The sequence below is a fragment of the Psammomys obesus genome, unplaced genomic scaffold (genome assembly GCF_907164565.1).
Source record: "Psammomys obesus unplaced genomic scaffold, mPsaObe1.curated_primary_1811, whole genome shotgun sequence".
In the NCBI taxonomy this organism is placed as follows: Eukaryota; Metazoa; Chordata; class Mammalia; order Rodentia; family Muridae; genus Psammomys; species Psammomys obesus.
In genome coordinates, this window is record NW_026586550.1 from 11,464,289 (window position 1) to 11,471,979 (window position 7,691).

Genomic DNA, 7,691 nt, shown 5'->3' on the forward strand with positions numbered 1-7,691 from the left:
GTCTAAAAATAGAGCTGCATGTATGTGGATGAGACTGTAGTTCCAGCTCTGTCCACTGAGAAAGCCTAGACATAATGTCAAGTTTACAACCAACCAGACCTTGATTTCTAAACACTATTGTCCAGGGCTCACACAGAAATGGAAAGCTCATAAATCACCATTAAATCACACTATGTTAGATAGGAAAAGTGAGCTATCTTTAATGGATAAGTAAATGATGAGTACAAAAACAAAATGCAGTGCCTAAAAGAGCAAAAGCCTTAGTAGCCCTGTAAGAGCAGCACCTACCAGCTGTCCAAAAGTTGTGCAAACGATCTGAGTTTCTGTGCCTGAAACTACCAAAGCTCCTGTCACAGACTCCATTACACCTGTTCTGCTCTCATCTCAAGTCCTCCACTCCACTTCAAGAAAAGGAGCAGAAAAAAAAAAATCAATGTAATACCTAAGAACACTAGCGACAAAAGACCAACAAACAGAAATCCGCTCCAGACTAGTACTTACAAGCTCAGCAGATTTAATGAGAAAACACTATCTCTCTTATGATTAAACTGTCCTATCAAAAAGTTGGCCCAGCACCCAAGAAGCAGAAGCAGGAAGATCATGACAACCATAGCAAGACCTTGTCCTGCCCCATTTAAAAAGAAGTAAAAAAATAAAATAAAATGTAGCCCAAAAAAGTTCAATAATCTGGCTTTTGTCTCTTTATGGAGAAATATGTGCTCACTTAGGTTTATATTAACACTAAAACTTCATCATTAAGGATAGTATCTTTTTTGGTTTTTTTTTTTGAGACAGGGTTTTTCTGTGTAGCCTTGGCTGTCCTGGACTGTCTTTATAGACTAGGCTGGCCTCAAATTCACAGTGATCCACCTGCCTCTGCTTCCCTGAGTGCTGGGATCAAAGGCGTGCATCATACCTCACTCTACAAAACAATTTTTAAAAATAATTACAATCCCTATTGGAGGAGGAGGCTAGGGAGGAGGAGGAGGTGAGAAAGATAGAGCATCGCCCAGGCTAGCCTTAAATCTGGGGCTTGGTGCTAGGTCCTCCGCCCCCAATTTTCATTTTGTTTGGGGTGGGGTTTTATCTTTTTTGTTTGTTTGTTTGTTTGTTTGTTTGTTTGTTTTTTGAGACAGGGTCTCATGTAGCCTTGGCTGGCCTAGAACTTGATATTTAGACCAGGCTGACCTTGAACTCAGTGATCCACCTACCTCTGCCAACTCCTACAAAAAAAAACTAAACATTCTCCAAGAAGAAATCCATTTACAGCTGGGCATGGTGGTGAACACCTGTAATCCCAGCACTATCTATCTGCAGGCCTCCAACATAGACACACCAAAACCCTGTTCATAGGCTAGCTACAGCCCCAGAGCTGTACTGAGTTCAGACCTGAGAATGTTGTTTTACTCCATCCCTTGGATTCCTATTATAAAACAGGGATGATAATAACACTTATCCAGCCAGGTGTGGTAGTGGAGGCCTTTAAGCCAGCACTCCGGAGGCAGGCGGATACTCTGTGAGTTCAAGGCCAGCCTGGTCTACAGCCAGGACTACAAGAGAAACCCTGTCTTGAAATCTAAAATAATAATAATAATAATAATACATGTGAGAACTAGATATGTTAATTAAAAATCTAGTGTAATCAAACAGTGCCTATGACTGGTTAAAACATTCAGTACATATTGCTGGGAACCGAACTCATGACCATCTGGAAGAGCAGCCAGTACTCTTAACCTCTGAGCCATCTCTCCAGCCCCTCAGTACATGTTCTGGTGAGTTTTTGGAGCTCTGTATAATAAGTATATGAGAACTGTCCATTCAGCAGTCTTACCCAATAAAATTCTTCTATCCTCATGTATGAAGTTTTTCATTCAGACATCAGACAGAAAAATAATATAAGCATTAAATAGCGGGTCTTGTGATACAAGAGTGTATTCCTAGCTCCTCAGGAGGCTAAAGAAGGAAGATCACAAGTTCAAGGTGTGTCTGTTAGAATAAGGTCAGCCCAGGCAACTTAGTGAGACCCTGTCTGAAACTAAAAAGTACAGAGGGTTGGGGGTACAGCTCAGTGGAGGAAGGCTAAGGCCTTAGGTTCAATCCCCAGCATCACGCACACACACAGACACACTCACCATTTAAAGCATCAGCTCCCTAGATTGTTACAATGGCCTTGTGGGGTCTCACTGGCTTCACCTTTGCCCACCTCCAGTCCACTGTCATGTACCAGCAGAGTGGTTTTCCTCCTGTGCTGGGAATGAAGTGCAGGGTCCTCACATACACTGGTCATCACCACACTGAAACCAAGACCATGAATGATCCTTATAAAAGGATGTCAACTCATTCATACCTCAATCCAGAGCAAACCATCTGCGTAACAGTAAAATCCGAGGTACTAACTAGCCCTGGCCTACAAAGCCAATGGTGGTCTCTTCTCCTTCTCTCCAAGTGGGTGTTCTGACTATCCTAGAAGATTTCAAGCATGGCCCATACTCAGGTTTTGGATTTCTTTTGGTTTGTTTTTGTTTTTCAAGATAGGGTTTCTCTGTGTAATGTTGTTATGAAAAAAGAAAATCCCAACTGTTCAATTTTACCAAGAAAAACTCAGAAGCCAGATGCTTGGATGAAAACATGCTAGCTCAGAGAGGCAGAGAAAGCACTCAACTGATCTTCCTACTCAGCCAGCATCCATAAGGAAAAAGGAAAAAGCCAAAAGCCAAAAAAGCCCCTTCTTCTCCATGCTGTCTTAAATACCCTTCAATTCGAAGTCCCTCCTTTCTCTTTACTCCCGGTCAGCTGGTTACTTCCTCTGCTTCTTGACCTAGGGTTAACTTTATTTAAACCTCTTTTCAGAAAGCTTTTGGATTAAAGGTGTGTGGTAGGGCTGAGCCACTCTTCAACAATAAACGGGTTTTTACAGTTTGGGGTTCACAATGGGATCAAATATCCTGCAACAGTATATGTAATAGAGCCCAGGCTGTCCTGGACTTACTGTGTAGACTAGGCTGCCCTCCAACTCACAGAGATCCGCCCCCTCTGCCTCCAAGTGCTGGGATTAAAGTCGTGAGCAACCACGACCAGCTGATGTTGGATTTCCTCCCCCTTTGGCCCAGCACTTTGTCAGCACCATGAGCACAAGATTTGCCACAGACACGTGGCATTACCAACATATTGACCTATCTCTTTCCCAAGGCAATTTTCTTCACATTACTCCTCTGACATACTTGTTTCTCACTCTTCCTAACTGGAGTGTGCTAGTACAGAATGAAGCTTTTGTTCAGTTCTCTGCCATTTTCCTAGCATTTTTACAAAATGTTTTCTGTTGGCTGTCAAAATGGCCAAGTCTTAATTTTAAATTTTTGTTGTTGTTGTTGTTGTACTTTTTGTTTGAAGACAGGCTTTCACTAGGTAGTCCTGGCTGGACTGGAACTTGATATGTAGACCAGGTTGACCTACAACTAACAGAGCTCTGCCTGCCTGTGCCAGTGCGGGGAGTAGAAGCACTGTCTACTTCACATTATGCTCACCTGTGCAGCTGTGAGTTTCCTCCATGTTGTTGCATGGATCAACAGCATGTTCTTTTTCTTTTTCCTGGCTAAGTGTTATTCTACCTTACGAATAACAAAATTTGTGCAATCTATTGTTAATATTTGGGTTGTTTTAGATTGAGAACAGTTAGAAACCATTCCTGGGTACTGTTTTTGGTGAAGTTTTTTTAATATTTTGTTTCATTTTTAGACAGTTTTACTAAGTAGCCCAAGCTAGATTCAAATTTGTGATCTCCTACCATCCATCTCCAGAATGTTGGCTAAAAGTTATGCACCATTATGCCCAAATTTTTTTTATAATCTTCACTTATATACAAATTGCCAAAGTTATCTGTTTGACAAAGTAATACTTTGTTGGGCTGATCTTTTTGTGCACTGTGTAAAGACTGTCTCTGTATTCTTTACATGCTGATTTCTTTTTTAATTAACTTATTTATAGATGCTGATTTCTTTACCAGCAGAGAGCAGCCTTTGGTACTGTTAAGCATCACCTGTCTCAATGTTTGCAAACACACACTTCTTTCACCTTCTGATTGGTGTAACAAAGAGCTGAAGAGCCTATAGGAGAGGCCGGAGGAACCTCCTGGCAGAAATAGGAACTCTAAGAAAGAATCAGAGGTGACAGCCAGACACGGAGGAAAAAACAAGTGCCAAGACTAAGATTGAGAAATACCTGGCCACGTGGGGAGACAAAGGCCAGGCCAGTATTATCAGGTTAGAATAGCTGAGAATCAGACCAGTTATAGTGCCTAAGCTTATAATAAATATAAGTTTCTGTTTCACTATTTGAGAGCCGGCGCTCCAAAGAAAAGTCCCATTTTAATAATATTGTCAAAGACACAGGGAACTAAATGGGCACTGATGAAAAACAAAATAACCTTTCAGAGAACAGCCTGGCAAAGTCATGCCAAATCAAAAACACCTGTATCTTCTAACCACCAATTTTTTCAAGGAATTTCTTATTGAGTACCTGGCATGAGCCAGGTCTTCTAAGTATTTCCTTGTATGAACTTATGAATTAATCTACAGAAACAGAGATAACCATAAAATTTTGGTTAAAGGGTGTAAATAATATTACTATTAATAAATGAAAGGAGTAGTAAAACTAATAACAGGAAAATGACTTTTAAATGCACTTTTGTGGAATGAAACACTATACAGCTTAAAAAACATGCAGCCACTAAAAATGCAAACAGCATTAAAAATAAGACAAAAAGTACATACTAGTTAAAAAGATAACAGAATACATAGAGCAAATTCCCATTTTGTTTTTTTTAAGGATATAAAAAAGTCATACCTCAACAGGCACAGTGGCACACACCTATAATTCCACCACTTGGGGAGGCAAAGGCAAAGGCAAAGGCAACTTGTCTCTGCAAGTTCCAGACTAGCCTGGTCTACAAAGCAAGCCCAGGACAGCCACGGCTACTCAGAGAAACCTTGTCTCAAAAAACCAAAAAGCCATACCTCAAACATTAACAGCAGTCATCATCCATGAAAAATATGGACTTCCATGTTATTTATATCTCTCTATGCGTTTTAACTTTTGTAAACATGACTCTTGTGAAATCTAAAGAATATGTAATTACAAAGACTAATAAATGTGTAAACAGGATACAACACACATTCTAATACAACTTAACTAGAACAACAATGCACTTTTTCATGGGATGATAAAGAAGTACTATCAAGTCACACAGCCTGCAGTTTAGAGCATGGGCAGCACCAAGGACCACCTCCACTTTCTCACTTCCACCAGGGCCGGAAAGGGAGAGCTCTGGGTTTCAGTTGGAAGGAAGCTCTCTAGGAGAATCCTGCTTCTCTCAGCTCACTGATCCAGGTCTACTGTATGTTACAACCTGTTGACTTTGAGTGTTCTTTCATTCTCTCCCTTGCAAAAAGGCTTTAGGAAGGCTAAGGGGTGGAACTCCTGATCACCGAGCTTAACAGTCTCAGCCTCGCTGCGTCATGGAAGGTCCTTTCTTCTTTGTCAGAAGAAATTAAGACAAGTTTTGAGGTCCCCAGACAGTAGCTATACCTGGTAGAGGGCCTGTCACACAAGCCTGACACTCTGAACTCCATCCCTAGAACACACACACAATCACACGATAACATCTTTTTAAGTCAAATTAAATACATAAATTAAAGACATTATCCACATAATGGTTTTTATTAGAATATTTGTTAGAATAAATATCAATCATAGGAAAGGCATATGAGGTTCTAAATTATCAATCTTTAAAAATTAGACTTACTTAAAGATATCACTTTATGGGACACAGCAGTACGAATAATTTTTCTAACTTCTGACATATGAACCACATTGACATGTCAAAGATTAGGGGTCAAAAAGTTAAATTGGGCTGACCTGAGTCACCTCCATGGATGAAATTACACACATTTGTGACAAGAAAGGGCACTTGTGCTCTTTATTGCCTCTTCAATTCCTGTTTACAAATTGGAACTTAAATACGTGACAAAAATGGCCAGGAAACACCTGAGGTCTGTCATGCTCTAGCATCGAAGCACCTAATTTAAGACCAAAGCCTGAAGTTGGGCATGTGGTACATGCTTTCAGTCCCAGCATTTGGGAGGCAGAGACAGGCAAAGCTCTGAGTTCAAGGCCAGCCTGGTCTACAAATAGGGTTCCAGAATAGCCAGTCTAATACAGAGAAACCCTGTCTCAGAGTGAGAGTGAGAGAGAGAGAGTCCCCACGGATTACAGGGCATCACATTATAATAGAAGAAGCTTTTAAAACCTCGATTCTATAATTTATTAAGCTATGTAATCTCTGAAATACACAATGAGGCATATTTCTGTCAAACAGTTCCCTGAAAACTTTGATCTTTCTGCAACTGCAACTAATTCTTCTTTTATTTTTTTTAGAACTTAAAATGTTGGATAATCTATTCTAGTTGCTTGGAGTGATAGAAGCAGAGAATGTAGGCCTAGGATTAAGAAGGTTTGGTACCTACAAATTGCACTTTTATGTAAATGAAAATACAGGAAAACATCTTACTAAGTAACAATATTAGAAAACTCTCCACCTTTTGTCAGACTGTTCCTTTGCCTTTACAAAAAAAATGGGTACATTACCCTTCTCGTAAAGTGAAAGTAATAATTTCATGTGAGCTATCTGTTGTCAGGGTCACGTAACTCTTAAAATCAGTACATTTAACTGTACTTGAGAATTAAGTCAAATTCTACCTAGTTGGTTGTCAACACTGAGAAGAACCCTGAAATTTCAATGGTTTTCTCTCCCCAGACCGGTAGAGGGAGACTAAGACATCTGGCCTGGTGGTGCAATGTTTCTGTAAAATTGGGGAGGGGGAGCGGGGGCTGTATTTAAATGCCCTGCTGTCAATCAAAGGATACTTCCTACAACCACAGTCACCACATCAGCTATAACTCCCAAGCCGGCTCTCGTCAAGATACAACATCCAACGGTGCCCAAAAACCTGCTTCACCTAAAGGTGACCGCAGGCTTGGCCACAACCCCCAAATAAGGACTTTGGGAGCCCAACCCCAACTAGTTTCTTTGTTTAAATGCCTGCGAATCCCTCCCACGCCGGAGTCAAGAGGCTGTGGCGCCGCCCTTTATTAGCCTCACACTTTGATTACAAAACACACGAGTCGGCGGCCTGGCTGCGGAGGCGGCCGAGCACTCCGAAACGTCAAACCCGCGGCGCGGCGGCGGCACCCGAGGGCAGCGTCCGCCACCGCACCGCCCCAAAGTTGGCTGGCCGCGGCGCCCGGGCCACCGCCGCGGGCCGTCCGGGTGTCGCCGGAGACCGCACTCAGTGTAAAGTTTGAGGCGCGGCGCGACAGCGACGCCGGGGAGGGTCTGCGGCGACGGCCCCCGGCCCGGGCCGCCCGAGCCCGGCCGCAGGGGGTGTGTTGCGGGGTGGGCCGGCGGCCAGCCACACCGCGCCGTGACGGGGCCCGCACCTCGCGAGCCGCGGCTGCCTCATCTGTTGCTCTGTTTACCCGCCGCCCCGTCCCGCCGCCCGAGGAAGTTTGATAAAGAGAGAAGGGGGCGCGACGGGACCGCGGCGGGGGCGACGCGCGGCCGGACCGAGCGGCGGCCGCCCGGAAACGCAGCAGCGCGGCGGCCGGCGAGGGCAGGCGCGGGGCGGCCGGCGGCG